Below are 17,526 nucleotides of genomic sequence, written 5' to 3' on the forward strand. Positions count from 1 at the left end.
ATTCAGACAAACATTATTGCTATAGAGAAATTTTCTATAATATGATTAGATAATTAATTTTTTTATATCATCAATATATGAAATATAAACTAAATAGCTATACAAATCTTTTGATATTTTTAAAATTACAAATTTTGAAAATCTTCACTAATTTTGTTTTAAACTTTGTATCTAATCAAATATATATATATATATATATATATATATATATATATATATATATATATATATATATATAAAATATATATAAAATATATTAAAAGTGTGAAGACCCTTAGAAAAGTGATTTGAACTTTTTGCCCTTCATTAAAAGACCTCGTTTTAGACAAAATTATCTTTTCATTATTTTTCTCAATTTAATATTTAATTAATTTCATAATATTTGACTCATAAAATATATAGGATCAAATTAAATATGATAAGACTTTTGATTAAATTAGGAGTGTACTAAAATATACATGGGGTAAAAATTCTAAAAACGTGTAAAAAATTATATTTTTAAATTTTAGGTCTTCAATTTTCATTAGGAGTGTGCTAAAATATATAAATGGTAAAAATTCTAAAAATGATTTTAAGGAATTCACTGTTTGATTGCTTGTATACATGTAATTTTTTATCTACATGGCTAATGATGGCATATTCATAAATAATATTCTATCGTCTGGGTACTATAAAACCATTAAGGATTGTGAATTCTGCATTGCTGGCAGACACTTTATTGTGCCTCCTTTGGATAAAATTAAGGTTACGTTGTCTTCTAGATCTCTGTATATATACACATACACAAAATAACACGTGCACGGAGATATATTGACATCACCCATGCATAACTGGTTGCTAAAGCATGTGTTTGGTCAAATATAGGAATGTTTTGAGAACTTAAAACACATACACGATGAAGAAGGTAAGGAGAAGGTCCTAAATTTCTTGAAGGGGAGTATATACTACCAACTAGTCAGATAATACATTGCTCATCACTGGACTGGCAACACCTCCTGCAGCAGTGGCATCCAAGAAATTAAAGCCGATGAAGGTGTGCCCCAGCTCAAATTTATTAAATTTCGTTCCAGACGTTCTGTTTGTGCCTGCTGCTACATTGTTGACGCTTGCATTAGTTAAGCTTTCCAGAAGATTATTCATCCAACATGCACGCAACATCGATCTAAAGACCATATAATTTCAAGAAACCATCAAGGAACATCGGATTTGGGATGAAAAATTTTCAATTTGTACACAAAAATGTATGTATACCGTCAATAAGGAACTAATGCATCCTCTTCATTAAATCTACTGGTATTCTTGCTAGCAAAATATACGAAGAAGTTGTAAAATTTATGGAAGGAGGAGAATAATCTTCACACTTAGGCTTCAAGAATATGACCACTCAAGACTCTTATATGCCACATGAAACACATTCATGTATCCAATAATATAACATGTTGAAGACAAACAATTAATGGAACTACAAAATTGTATGATACTGTTCATTTATTTAAATTGAATATTGTGCTTTTGAATTAAGTATCCTTGAATCAAATATTTAAGTTTTAATGTTGTAATCTGTGTTTTTGGTGCATATTAACATAAAGATACGTGAATATTTTTTTTAAAGTTTTACGTGGAGATATATATTGCATAGAAAAAGTTGGTATCAACGGAGTTGTGTATCTTTTTGGTTGAGTTTACACTTTTACTTGATCTATGAATCAGGTAGGTGATTTAATTATATTTTTATTATGTTTTGGTTATGAAACAAGATACATGAGTACGATATAAGAGCTCCTTTAACAAGAATTATTTCTCAACATAATTTTCTGCCGTTGATGATTTTCTTTTTCTCTTGCAGTAAAGAAGACTTTGAATAATGCAAGGGTGAACGGATGAGATTTAGATGCTAAAATTATGCAATTAGAATTGTTCATGATAGGTAAATCTAATATCAAATTCTTTGTTTATTTATGTTTTATTATAAAATCAATACTTTTATATTATGATGTTTGATTTTTATTTTTTTCTTACAATATTTCCGCTTTGATAACATTCATTTTTAACCAAGAGTATATCAGAAACAATATGTCTATCACACAAGATAGGGGATAATCTCTGGATATACATCCATTCTCGACATCTTTAATATTGACATCTTAGGTTAATCCGAGAAGTTAAAAATAATTTTTAATTTAAAAATTATTGATGATGATGTTGAATTAAAGGGTTGACATCATCATCCCAAGAGTTTATTAGAGAAGTTAAAAGCAATTATTAATTCAGGAATTGTTGATGATGATATTGAATTCTCTAAAGAAAAAATGTGTTTAGGAAAAATATGTATCCCAGGAGAAATTATCCATAATAATTGGGTTAGCGCATGATACTATTTAGAGGCTTTGACGTCTCATGATACTTGTACCTCGATGAGGTTATTACACTGACTTTTTCTTTTGAAACTTTCCTTTTTTCTTCTATTTTAACATTTAATAAGTTTATCGTAAAAATAAAACTCTTTTTCTTTCTTTGCTTTGTTTACATTGATTTCTTGCATCCAATGTGTGAGATTATAGCTTAGTTCATCTATATTCAGCGTTGGATTTAAGTGAAATAGTTGAGGAAAAAGTTAAAGATGAGAGCTTTATTTACTTTTTATGGGTGTGCTGATGGTCAACACTTTATGGATTTTGTTTGTACTTTTATTTAGTTATCCTTAGTGGCTAAGTTAAGTTTATCACTTTGAAAGGAAGTGAAAGATGATAAGTTTTTTCACTTCTCATGAGTGCTACTTAATTTCTTCTTCTTTTTTTTTTTTAAAAATAATTATTGGTCAAACAAGCTTTTTCTTAAAAAGAAATCTTTTTTTTTTTAAAAAAAAAATGGATATACTATTGGAAACAAGAATTTCAAAATAGATTAATTTTAAAAATTGAAAAAAAATGATTTGAATTTTTTTTCTCTTCATTAAAAAACTCCGCAATAGATAAAATTATTTACTACTGTCTCAATTAAATTTCTAGGTCTTTATAATATTTAAATTATGAAATATAATATATATGATAAGAGGAAAAATATATTTCTAAAATTATGAAATTTTAAAATATATGATAAGAGAAAAATTCGACAAAAATGAATTGCGTAGAAAATTTATTGTGTTAGTTTTTCTGCAACAAGTTGCAATATGATTTTTAGTCCTATGCAACAACTAACAAGAAAAAAGAATTTTGCTAGAATTAAAAGAGCACATCTATTTATAAAAGAATTTCATCCATGAAAAGAGAATAAAAGAACAATTTAATGTAAGAGTAGTAAGCAAAATTTATGTCTTTTTATTATTTATTGTTTATTTAGTTTTAGGATTTACTTTTGAATTAGAATTTTTTTACACTAATGCCTTTTCTTTATTTAGATTATGATATCTTTTAGGTTTAGGAGTTATGATTATTTTATATAGTATTCTTTATTATTAGTGATTGTATAATATTTTTTATTCGAATTTTCATATGATCTTAATTAGGTTTAAGACTATTTTATTGGTATTGCATAAGTTGCAACATAAATGATTTTCACGACACTTTAATATTTAGAAAATAAATTATGTAGTATTTTTTGGTCATTTAACTTCTTTTTTTTTTCAAGTTTTGGAGTGTTTTATTATAGGATTTGCTTTGAGTTTTTATCAAAATTATAGTTATTTTTATTGGCGGAAAAAAAATTTACTTGATGAAAAAAATCTCTTCTATATTTGGTGAATATAAATGTTAATGCAGTGTATATGAACATGAATCTTTTCTAAAAAATCTCTTTTATTGGATATATTTTTAGTGATAGTATATGTTTTAAAAATTGTTTGGTACACAAGATTGATAAGTAGGAATTTCTCATGGGCTAAAATATTACATGTGACTATTTTATCCCACATTCAATATGGAATAGTATTTCACCATTTTAATTAAAGTGAAGAGAAAAAATAGTCTTGAAATTAGTTAATATCTCATGGATAAAGTTAATTACAAAGTCTATTCTGAGATTATTATACTTATTCACTATTCATATGTCTCTGCATTTGATGTAATGTGTATTAACTCTTTGGCTTAAGTCATCGACAGACTCTCGAACTTGTTCTGAAAATTTTACTTAGACCCCTCAACTAACGCCTGTACCAATCAGGACACTAACCCACATGAATTTTGATCCAGTTAGGCCTTTTTTGCCTACATAGTACATCGCGTGCTATCTACTCGTCGGAGGCTCGTGAGGAGCGATTTTTTTTTACTAAATCGCGAATAGAAAGGTGCCAAGTGGCACTGAGGACCCCCAAAAAATATTAATTAAAAAAATTATATTTAAATTATTTTATTAAACCCCGCATCTTCATCATCTTCAACCTCACCCCGCATTTTCGTCATCTTCACAAAACCCTACCCTCACCCCGTCATTGTCGTCTTCGATTCATTACTTAAAGCTTTTCATTAATGGAAATGACGGATTTTAAAGCTTTTTATTAGTGGAAATGGTGAATTTGAACTCATTTGTAATGGATGATAATTACGAGTTCTCATTTTTTCATCAATGGAAATGACAAAACTGAAATTCCTTACCATTAATTTTTCAATAATTCAATGGTAAATTTACCATTGACAATAATGGGAATGGACATTGTTGCTGAAACTGTGTGTGTGTGAGCTCTGTGTGTGTGAGAGAGAGAACTCTCTGTGTGTGTGAGGGGGATGGGTGTGTAAAGATGATGACCGGGGGAGGGGTTGCTTTTTTTCTTTTCTTTTAATTAAAAAATTATTATTAAATAAATATTTAAATAAAAAAATTGACAAATCAGGAACTTCAATTTTTAATTATTTTTTTTGCCACATATTTTTTTTAATTGGTTATTTTTTCTATGTCATCGCGTGTGTGTTGCACACACTTCAACTTTTAGCTGATTGACAAAAAAAAGCCCAATTGGATCAAAATTTAGGTGGGTTAGGGGCCTGATAGGTACATGTCTTAGTTGAGGGGTCTAAATGAATTTTAGGGATAAGTTTGAGGGTCTGTCGATGACTTAAGCCTAACTCTTTTACGATACTTTGAATTTATTATTTTTTCAAGATACCAACACATGGGTATTGATCCCTAGTTTACATAGAAAATGATGTACTTTGACTTTATAAATCAAAATTGGCAAACACAATATAGAACCAATCGAAGATTGGAGGAAAAATTTAAAGAGCAAGAAGCGAAATTTCTTGTATTGTGAAAGAGAAAGATTTCAGCGTAAGTCTCACATCATCAAAGATCTCATCTTCTTCTTTCTATATCCTTTTCAATAAATTAATGTGTACGTATCTTAATGTGAAATTGACCTCAAAGAAAAAAAAATTCTATTTACGGTCTGTTGATATTTTTCAATAATTTATTATTATTGTATAAATGTTATTGTGATTAACGACTTGACTTGATGTACACGTGCAACGCATGTACCCTGAACTAGTATATATATATATATATATATATATATATATATATATATATATATATCACTATAGCAACAATAAAATATTCAGACAAACATTATTGCTATAGAGAAATTTTCTATAATATGATTAGATAATTAATTTTTTTATATCATCAATATATGAAATATAAACTAAATAGCTATACAAATCTTTTGATATTTTTAAAATTACAAATTTTGAAAATCTTCACTAATTTTGTTTTAAACTTTGTATCTAATCAAATAAATATTCATATAAAATTAAAATGGAGAGATTAGCATTTTAACATATGAAAGTTAAAAGAGCACTCATTGAGGACTTGATTCAATATCTTAGTGCACGAGCTATCGTTCTCAGAGGCATTCAAGAGAATTTCTAGCTTTTTTAAAGGTAAATTAACTTCTTCTTTTTTCACATTTGGTAGAATAAAAGAAATAAAAAAAACAAGGAAATTAAAATTGACAAAGCATAAAGAGAGTGCGTATGTGGATACCTGAACGTAATGGCAAGGATGAAGGTAAAAGCTGGCATAAGATTGTGCATGGCTGTGGCAAGTGTGGGAGAGCTATAGTACAACATAATCACATATCTGCCCAAAGAACCTAAACCCATCAAACAAAATTACTTGGTTTTGTTCTGACTTTTTTATTATAATTAATTTTTTATTTAAATATCATAACTAAATTATTTTTAAAAAAAATATATTCTTCATATTTCACTATTCCTTGTTCTTGTATGAAAGGCTATAGACTCTATAAATATAGGTTCTTTCTTCTAGCATTGTAGAAGCCACAATGTAGTCATAAGGTCTTTTAGAGTATTGTTTAGGAGGAGAATTTGTGAGATAGAAGTGTCGCGGTGTCACTTATGTAGACCTCTTCTTATTCCAAGTGAATTGTGTGAGGTTGTTCTTTCTATATTTTGTACGCTATTTTATATAGTGAATTGCTCATCGATCTCCTTATGTGGATGTAGGTCGATCGACTGAACCACGTTATTAAATATTGTCACTACAAGAATTGAGTCAAATTACGGAGGTTAATTTTAAGGTTTGCGGGGGTTTTAAACCCGCACAAATTGCGAATTCAGTGGTTCCCAAAACATCCACAATACGAGCCGTCATAAATAATTTGCGACATTTTTTTTTTCGACCGCCATAATTAATTTAAGAAGGTTATTTTGCGGCGGCCGTACTTCTACCTAGATTAAATTCGTCCTAAAGATGTCAAAGACATTCTTTAAAGATGAATACACTTTTATATATGTGGAATTTTTAAATTTTTCACTTTTTGTTGTGTGGAAAATTCAATAAGCTTTTTATCGATACCAAATTCACCCAAATCCGACATCCGGGCGAAAAGTTAGATCCTCTTTAGTGAGACAGTGTATCACCTGCACCATCAGCGCATCGTAGAGCTAGTTTAAACGGCAATTGTTAATTTTCAGTATTTCTTCACGACAGTGGTACATTGTGCCAAAGGCCCAGTTCACAATTGTTCTCTTCTAGTGTTCCAACGAGATACCACTACGTCGCGATGAGATTCCAGGTCGCGTCCAAGGTGGCAACGTGATTGTACCGCATTGCACCACCATGCAATTTTCTAGTTATCACTTTCCAGAGACACTGGGCGATAGCACCGCGTCGCACCAGGGGTCTAGATTGGAAAATTTTCACAAAAATTAAAAGACGCGTCTATGTTGAGGGCAGTAAGAAGAAGTTAGCTCAGGAAGTCCATCATCTTGCCAGACTTGGTGTTCGATTAGTAGATACAAAGGAGGGCGATATATGGGCTCAGAGTAGTTCAGAATCATCTCTAGTTTTTGAGGTAAAAGAAAAGCAAGATAGAAATCCCAGTCTAGTCAAGTTGAAAGAGTCAATCAAGGATCAGAAGGTTGAGGTTTTCTCCCAAGGGGGAGATGGTGTATTGCATTGTTAGGGTCGTCTGTGTGTTCCAGGTGTAGATGACTTAAGGCAACGAATTCTTGCATAAGTACATGGTGTGCGCTACTCTATTCATCAGGGGCCACAAAGATGTACCGCGACTTGTGAGAGATCTATTGGTGGAGTGGGATGTAGAGAGATATGGCAAAGTTTTTGGCTAAGTGCTCTACATGTCAGCAGGCTAAGATAGAGCATTAGAAGCCTAGTGGGTCTATGCAAGAGTTTAATATTCCTACTTGGAAGTGGGAAGAAGTGAACATGAACTTTATGATGGGTTTACCTCGTACTTGTCATCAACATAATTCAGTTTGTGTCATTGTAGACAGAATGACCAAATCAGCTCATTTTCTTCCAGTCCATACCTCTTATTCAGTCAAGGATTACACCAAACTCTACATCAGAGAGTTGGTCAGATTGCACGTTTTCCGTTATCTATTATCTCAGATAGAGGTACCCAGTTCACCTCTCGTTTCTTGAAAGCATTCTAAGAGGGTCTTGGTACCCAAGTTCATCTCAGCACAACCTTCTATTCTTAGATAGATGGTCAAGCGGAAAGGACCATTCAGACTTTAGAAGATATGCTGCGAGCGTGTGCAATTGATTTCAAAGGTAGTTGGGATGACCACTTGCATTTAATTGAGTTTGCATACAAAAACAACTATCATTCCAGTATTAAGATGGCTCTATTTGAAGCTCTTTATGTTAGGAGGGGCAGATCTTCAGTCGGTTGGTTCAAACTTAGTTATAGGGCCTGACTTAGTATTAGATGCCTTAGAAAAAGTCCAGTTGATCAGAGAAAGACTCCGGGCTGCTCAGAGTCGATAGAAGTCTTATGCAGATGTGCGCAGAAAAGATCTCGAGTTTAAGATTGGTGACTATATTTATCTAAAGATCTCTCCCATGAAGGGAGTGAAGAGATTCGGCAAGAAGGGAAAGCTCAGTCCTCGATATGTCGGTCCCTTCAAAATTCTCAGTCACTTCAACAAAGTAGCTTATGAGCTTGAATTGCCTTTAGATCTAGCCTCAGTTCATTCAGTCTTCTATATCTCTTTGCTCAAGAAGTGCATAGGTGACCCAACAGCTGTAGTCCCTATTCTGAGCATAGATATTCAGAACAACCTCTCTTTTGAAGAGATTTCGGTTGAAATTCTTGACTATCAGACTCGCAGACTGAGGAACAAAGGAGTTCCTCTAGTTAAAGTCCTTTAGCGGAATCAGTCCATTGAGGGAGTTACTTAGGAAGTAGAAGTAGACATGCGTACCAAGTATCCTCACCTCTTCTCCGCTAATTCAGACTCAACCTAAGGTAACAACTTTTGTTAAGTTTTTCAGTTTCATGTTCAGATTTTAGTTACAACTTGGTGTCCTGTTCATGTTCAGAATTCCATTATAAACTTGGTATCAATTACCATTGCATAATTCAGTCATGTAGTCAGAAATCCGTTATTCATGCATCAGATATGCATATTCCGCATAATACATTCAGTTTATCAGTTATATCAATCATGAAATCATGTTTCAATTGTTCATGTTGAGCATGTACTTCAGTCTATCATTTTTTCCATCTCAATCAGTTTCATACGAGGACGAATGTTCCCAAGGGGGAGATATTGTAATACCCTGTACTTTTACCTAACTTAAATTCATTCCGAAGATGTCAAAGACATGATTTAAAGATGAATACACTTTTATATATATTGAATTTTCAATATTTTCACTTTTTTATGTGGAAAATTCAATAAGCTTTCCATTGATACCAAATTCGCCCAAATCCGACACTCGGGTGAAGATTTAAAGCCTTTTTAGTGAGACAGTGTATAACCTGAGCCATCAGCACGTCGCGACGCTAGCTTAAATGACAATTTTCAATTTTTAGTTTTGCTCCGCGACAGTGGCGCGTCGTGCCAAAGGCCCAGTTCACAATTGTCTTCTTCTATTGTTCCAATACGGTACCACCACGTCGCACTGAGATTCCAGGTCGCATCTAAGCTGGCAATGTGATTGTACCGCATCATGCTACCATGTAATTTTCCATTTTTCACTTTCCATAGATATGACACGATAGCGCTGCATCGCAGCACAGGTCCAGATCGGAAATTTTTCACAAAAATTGAAAGACACGTCCAGGGTTAAATGGGTCTTTTCCCATGATTTTATTCCACCCAGATATGGGATTTAAGCCCTAAAGATGTCCTTATCTACTTATTATTCACTTTTTCCCCAATATCAAAAACATTCTCTCTCAATAAAACAAAACCCTAGCCCTTGAGAATCAAGGTCAATCTCAAGAGATCTATCCAAGAACTCCAAGAACCTTCAAGGTTTCCTTTCTCAGGTATGTATAGTGTTCATTCATGGATTCCTTTCGTCCATGAAACCCAAGAATCAAGTTTTAAACTATGAATTATGATATTCATGCTATGTGCTGATTATGTTCATGTGGTTGTTGTTGTTGTATGATTCCCAAGTTGGAATCTTTATGTGTTTTTATGAAAATATGTTAGCATGTGAGTTGAAAAACATGAATTTTAGTTGGTTATGATATGTTAATTTAATGATTATGCCATGCCCTAAGTCATGCACCGTAAGTGTTTGACAAAATGCGTAAGAGACTAGAAATTATGTAATATGATTTAATTGTGACTTAAGTGAAGGATTCATGTTTTACTCTTATGTTCAAATGACTCCCATGCTATTGATGTGCAATGTTGATGTTTGTTGGAATGCTCATGATGTTAGAGTATGAAACTATGACATTGAGTATATGCATTCCTACCATGTACAAGATTATGATAACCATGTACTTCATGAAATCCCTAACTTATTGTATTATGGATTGTTGATGTTGGTCGTGTATTCAAGAATGTCATGCCTTGTTAGTTTACTACTATCGAGTCCTGGGGGTACTTGTACTCGATAATTTAGTTGTGTTCCTAGAGCCAGTGTCATGTTTTCACGATATCCTCAGGCAAGCCATGTTTAGTAGAATTCAGTCAGTCATGTGACTCTGGAAAACTCAGTAAACTCAGTAATCCCAGTAATCTCAGAAATCTCAGTACTTCAGTAATCTCAGTAGTATTCCTTCAGTCAACGGAACTCAATGAACTCAGTCTAGTTTAGTTTAGTTAATCATGTTCAGTGTCTATTCAGAAGGGAGTAGGATTTAGCACTGAGTGAACCCAAGGATGAGGACACACATTGACAGTTGAGGGTGTGATCCTTAGAAGCAATCCTTGTATTCCAGAACTATGTAGCCATCATAGGTTGAGACATCAACACTAACAGATGAGGGTTGATAAGGTGGATTAACACTGTCAGACGAGGGTTCCACCATTTCTTTTTAGGGACACTGTTAGATGAGGGTTATCCATAACTTGTCTTTACCAGTGGCGTGGTATTGACGCCCTTCCAATTGGGGTTACATATTGGACCCCAACCTAGCCATATTGCTTTTTTTGGGGCATGTCAGTTAGATCACTACTTTCCATAGTTACAGTTTCAGACTCAGTCTCAGTAATAAAACTTAGATAGTTCTTTAGAATTTCAGGACTATCAGATACAGTCAACTCAAAATAGTACAAAACTCAGTTAGTTCCATTAGAACCTAGATTGTCAGATACAATCACTCAGTATCAGTTATATCAGTTATCAGTAATCAAACTCAGTAGTCAGTACCATCATGAATTCAGTCTCAGTCACTTATTCATGCATTTATTCTCATGTTCATGTTATACAGTCAGTTAGTATTGTTCATGCATTTGAACCCTTTCCATTCAGCCTACCTTACATGCATACCAGTACATTCAATCGTACTGACGCATTTGCACTATGATGTTTTATTCTATACCATAGGTTTAGAAGCACGAGCTCTAGATCATCAGTACCATTCTAGTTTTAGCAGTCAGAGTTAGCAGTGAGTCCTCATCCTTCGAGGACATGATCATTACTTTACTTCTTCATTACTTAGTTTATTTCAGTAGTTGGAGTTAGTTATGCACATGTCCTATCAACTCCTTATCCAGACAGTTTAGAGGCTTTCAAATTACAGTGTTTTCAGACTAGATATTCAGACTTTAGTATTTCAATTATTTCAGTTGTTTTGGTATTGTTATACCACATTCAGTATTATTATTAGTCTTCTGTTTTGAACCTTATGGCCTTTCAGCCTTTTTTCCGCATTTATACATTATATTATGGAGTGTTCAGTTATAGATATCAGTCATGGGTTAGCTTGTGGTCCTTCGGGGTCATGAGCACCGTGTGGCGTTCTGGGTTCCAAATTCGGGGTGTTATAATTCTAAATTTAATTCTTTTTATAATAAATTTTTATTTAAATATTGCGGCGGTTTAAAACCTCCGTAGTTTTTTTTTAATTTAGTGGGACCCATCAATTTTCAATAAAAAATTATAAATTCTAATTTTAGCTCAAGTTTAATTATTTCTTTAGGCATAATGTACAATCCAATACTTATTCAATTCGTATATCACTAACACAACATGACTAATTAATTATTGTAATTCACAAGCATATAAAAAATACATTGAACATTAAACTTCAAAATTAAATTTTCTACATTAGCATCTTCAAACTCCAAATTCTCACTATTAACTAGTATCTTTAAACTCCAAAATCAAATTTAAACTCAAAATCTTCAATATTCTAAGATTCACTCCAACCACACAATTACATCATCATAAATGAATATCAAAGATAATTTGCAAGGAAATCAATGACTGTTATTAGGATCACTATCATCATGTGTTATCCTTGCATTCATGGGTGAAAAGGGTCCACTAGCCACATCACTTGACTACATAAAAATGCAAAGTATAAAAATCAATCAGATAAATTTTTCTTTAGAAAAGACTATACTTAATGCAAAGTATCTACCCTCGATCTTAATGGTTCTCCAACTTGAAGTACAACAAAAAGTAATACTAAGCCCATAATAAAAGACAGAGTGATGAACTTGGATTATCCTTCCAAATACGCAACATTCGCTCAATTCACTTTAGAGTTCCACTGTAGTCCAACTAAGAGACAATTTTCTAATGACAAGAGTATAAATGAACAGAGCATAATGGAAGACAAAATTAAGATATTTCATATCGTAGAAGCGTAATTATGGATGGAGAGCTTTACAAACTGCAACTTAAATAGGTATGATAGAAGAACCAATTATAGAAATCCAGAAATAGATTAAATAAAATCATACTCTTCACAGCAGCCAAATTGACTACATTCATGCAAACAAACTTGCTTCATCATTCTAAACACTAATCAATGTTTTTTCATAGATGGTCTCCACTTTTTCATTTTTCTTATTTCATTGATTGATAAGCCACACCATTGGATTCTTATGAGAAATTTCATAAGTTCATAAATGTCAGGATGATGAAAAATTGTAACAACAATAATAACCAACACTACTACTATGCCTTAATTCCAAATAAGTTGGGATCCACAAAACATAATGAAAAACAACTAAGATAAAAAAATACTTATAATGAAAAACAACATGAAATGTATCATAGTCATTTCATCTTACTAACAGAATAATGAAAAAAACCATAACAATAAGTACAACGCCTTAATTCCAAACAAGTTGGGATCTGTGAAACATGACAAAAATAACTAAGATAAGCAAATACTTACCAAGATCACCCTATTTAGCAGCAATATGAAATGCATCAAGATAGATGAGTTTATGAACCCAAGGCAAGGCTCTATGACTGTAAAAGAGTATTGCCTTAAGTTCCAGTTAGCAAAGTATGCTCCTGACTTGGTAGTTAACAGCCGATTTTGTATGAGTAAGTTAGTGACCGATGTGTATGGTTTGGTGTTGAAAAAGTGTAGGATTGTTATACTTAATAAGGATATAGATATTTCCAGACTGATGATGTATGCTCAGCAGATTGAGGCAGATAAGATTAGGGAGAGAGATTGAGTAAGGGGAAATAAGAGGGCTAGATTAGAGCAACTTAAGCATGGCCAGACTAGATCCTATGGAGGGAATTAACCCCAGTTTCAGAATTGTTCATCTATGCCAGCGCCTTCATTAGCTAGTGCTTCCGCACCTAGAAACAAGCAAGAGCAGGGGAACAAAATCTCAGAACAGTATAAGTAACAGGCCTAGCTATCCCCTATATGGTAAGTGAGGTAGGACTCATTCTGACGAGTGCTTGGCCGAGCAGAGAGGTTGTTTTGGTTATGGTAATTCAGGTTATAGACTTAGAGAGTACCCACATACTAGGCAGGGGAATAGAGATATTCGTCCACCGACTTAGGCTACTAGATTCTATGCCTTACCATCCTATCCGGAGCAGGAGGATTCTCCCAATGTTGTTACTGGTATGCTCCGTGTCTTTTACTTTGATGTTTATGTGTTGTTGGACTTTGGGTCAAGTTTTTCTTATCTCACCCTGTTAGTTGCTGTGACTTTTGAAATAAGTACTAAAAAAAATCCTTGAGCCTATCTTGGTTTCCACCCCAGTAGGAGAGTCAATCATTTCAAAGCAAGTTTATAAGAAGTATCCTATTACAGTTCTTTATCAGGTCATATTCGCCGATTTAATAGAGCTACATATGGTCAATTTTGATCTTATTCTGGGTATGGATTGGCTTCATTCCTGTTATGCATCTATAGACTGTCGTACCTGTGTGGTTAAGTTTAAATTCCCAAATGAGCTAATGTTTAAGTAGTCCAAAAGTTCAGTATCTCCCAAGAGTTATTTTATATCCTATCTCAATGCCAGGAAGCTAATATCTAAAGGTTGCATCTATTATCTAGTTCAAGTTAAAGACACTAAGTATGAGACTTCGACCATTCAGTCAGTTAGTATAGTTAATGAGTTTCCAGATGACTTTTTGAAAGATCTCCCAGGGGTACCTCCCGATAGAGAGATAGAATTCGGGATTGACCTTCTTCCTGATAGCCAGCCTATTTCCATTCTTCCATACCGTATGGCACCCGCAAAACTTAGGGATTTGAAAGAGCAGCTCAAATATCTTTTAGATAAAGGTTTCATATGGCCCAGTGTTTCTCCTTAGGGTGCACCTGTCTTATTCGTTCAAAAAAAAGATAGTTCTTTACGTGTGCATTGACTATCATCATTTTAATAAGGTCACAGTCAAGAACAAGTACCCTCTTCCTAGAATTGATGACCTGTTTGATCAATTGCAAGGTACAAGTTATTTCTCAAATATAGACCTTATATCTGGCTTTTACCAGCTTAAATAAGGGAGTGTGATATCCCAAAGACAGCCTTCCAAACTCGATATGGTTAATTTGAGTTTCTAGTCATGTATTTTAGGATAACTAATGCTCCAGCAGCTTTCATGGACATCATGAATCGAGCGTTCAGACAGTATCTTGATATGTTTGTCATAGTGTTTATAGATGATATCCTTGTATGCTCCCGTACTGAGAATGGCCATGTAGATCATCATCGAGATTGACTTGCAAACTCTTCGAGATCATTAATTTTTTTGCCAAATTCAGCAAGTGTGAATTTTGGCTAAGGTCAGTAGCCTTTCTGGGTAATATTATTTCAGCCGAAGGCATTACAGTTTATCCCCAAAAGACAAAAGCCATAAGAAATTAGCCTAGACCTATCTCTCCATATGACATTAGTAGTTTCTTGGGTCTAGCTATCTATTACCGCCGTTTTATTAAAGGTTTTTCAAATATTGCATCTTCCGTGACCCGATTGACCTAAAAGAAAGTTAAGTTTCTTTGGTTAGATTCCTGTGAGAAGAGTTTTCAGGAGTTGAAGACTCAACTCACTTTATCCCCCGTGATGACATTTCTTGATGGTACGGATGGTTTTGTGGAGTATTGTGATGCCTCTAGAGTTAGATTGGGTTGGGTGTTGATGCAGAGAGGTAAGGTTATAGCTAATTCCTCTAGACAATTGAAGTCGCATGAAAAGAATTACCCAACCTATGATCTTAAAGTAGATACTATGGTTTTTGCCTTGAAAAACTAGAGAAGCTTCTATATAGTGTTCTTGTAGAAGTGTTTGCAGATGACAAAAGCCTACAGTATGTAGTTTCTCAGAGGGAGTTAAACCTTTATCAGAGAAGATGGTTAGAGTTGCTAAAAGATTATGACATAAGTGTGCTGTATCATCCGAGCAAGGCCAATATAGTGGAAGATGCCCTTAGCAGATTGTCTATGTGAAGTGTTGCTCATGTGGGAAAAGATAAGAAATAGTTGGCTCATGAAGTGCATCGTTTGGATAAACTGGGTGTTCGATTTCTTGACTCAACTGAAGGTAATGTTTGGGTTCAGTGCAGTTTTGAATCTTCTTTAGTTTTGGAAATGAAGGAGAAGCAAGACTTCGATGCTAGTTTGGTCAAACTGAAGGAGTCAGTTAAAGACCAAAAGGTGGAGGTTTTATCCCACGGGGGAGATGGTGTGTTAAAATGTCAGGATAAATTGTGTATTGTTGGTGTTGATGGTTTGAGGAAGAGAATTATAACTAAGGTACATGGTGCGCGATATTCTATTCATCCTGGTGCTACCAAGATGTACTGCGACTTGCATGAAATCTATTGGTGGAATGGTCTGAAGAAGGATATAGCAGAGTTTATGGCAAAGTTGCAACTTGCCAACAATTAAGGTAGAGCACCAAAGGCCTAGAAGTGCAATGCAGGAGTTTGGTATCCCTACTTAAGAGGTGAATATGGATTTTGTGACTTGTTTACATATTTTGTGTCGTCATCATGATTCTATTAAGGTTGTTACAGACAGATTAACTAAGACAGCTCATTTCCTGCCAGTACATACATTTTATACATTTGAGGATTATGCTAGATTATATATCCGGGAGTTAGTCAGATTGGATGGAGTTTCCTTGTCTATCATCTCAGATAGGGGTACTCAGTTCACTTCTTAGTTTTAGAGAGATTTTTAGAAGGGTCTTCATACCAAAGTTTACCTTAGTTCCAATTTTTATCTGCAGATGAATGGTCATGTCGAGAGGACCATCCAGACCCTGGAGGATATGTTGAGGGCGTGTGCTCGCAATTTCAAAGGTAGTTGGGAAAAACATTTGCCATTGATCAAATTTGTGTATAAAAACATTATCATTCTAGTATCTAGATGTCCCCATTTAAGGCTCTTTATGGTAGGAGATGCAGGTCACCCATAGGTTGGTTTGAAGTGGGTGAAGTTGCTTTGATTGGACCTAATGCTGTGTTTGAGGCTATGGAAAAAGTTAAGTTAATTATAGAAAGGTTGAAGATAGCCCAGAGTCATCAGAAGTCATATACAGATGTGAGGAGAAGATATATTGAGTTTGAGGTGGGTGATTGGGTGTACCTGAAGATTTCACACATGAAGGGGTGAAGAGGTTTGGCAAAAAGGGGAAGCTTATTCCCCGTTATGTTGGCCCTTATAGAGTTCTGAGTCGTGTTGGTAAAGTAACTTATGAAGTTGATTTGCCCGTATATCTGTTAGTTGTTCATCCCATCTTTTACATCTCTATGCTTAAGAAGAGCATTGGTGGTTGCATAGTTGAAAACCCTTCAGAGAGCTCAGATATTCAGACCAGTCTTTCTTACGAAGAGATTACAGTCGAGATTCTAGACCATCAGATCCGTAGACTAAGGAACAAAGAGGTTTCCTTGGTCAAAGTTCTTTGGCGGAACCAGTCCGTTGAAGGCGCTAGCTAGGAAGCCAAAGAAGACATACGAGCCAAGTACCCTCATCTCTTCGCAAGAGATTCAAATTCAGTATAAGGTAACAAGTTACCTCAGCTCATCTCTTTTCATTCCATGTTTCAACCTTTATATAGTCATTCATGCGATAGCTCATACAATTGCAAATTAGTTCAATCATTCTTCTAGTAGCACACACCAGTTATAGCTTCAGTTTTTAGCATCTCAGTTTCTTTAGCAACATTCGAGGATGAATGTTCACAAGGGGGAAATATTGTAATACCCCAAACTTTTTGTAAGCCTAATTTCATCTCTAGAAGATTAAGGGTTGACTTCCAAAGTGAATATTGTTTAAATTATATATATATTTCCTAATTTTGACTTTTTATCGTGTGGAAAATTGAATTATATTTCCAACGATACCTATTTCACCAAAATCT

The sequence above is a fragment of the Capsicum annuum genome, chromosome 11, assembly GCF_002878395.1.
Source record: "Capsicum annuum cultivar UCD-10X-F1 chromosome 11, UCD10Xv1.1, whole genome shotgun sequence".
Taxonomy (NCBI): Eukaryota; Viridiplantae; Streptophyta; class Magnoliopsida; order Solanales; family Solanaceae; genus Capsicum; species Capsicum annuum.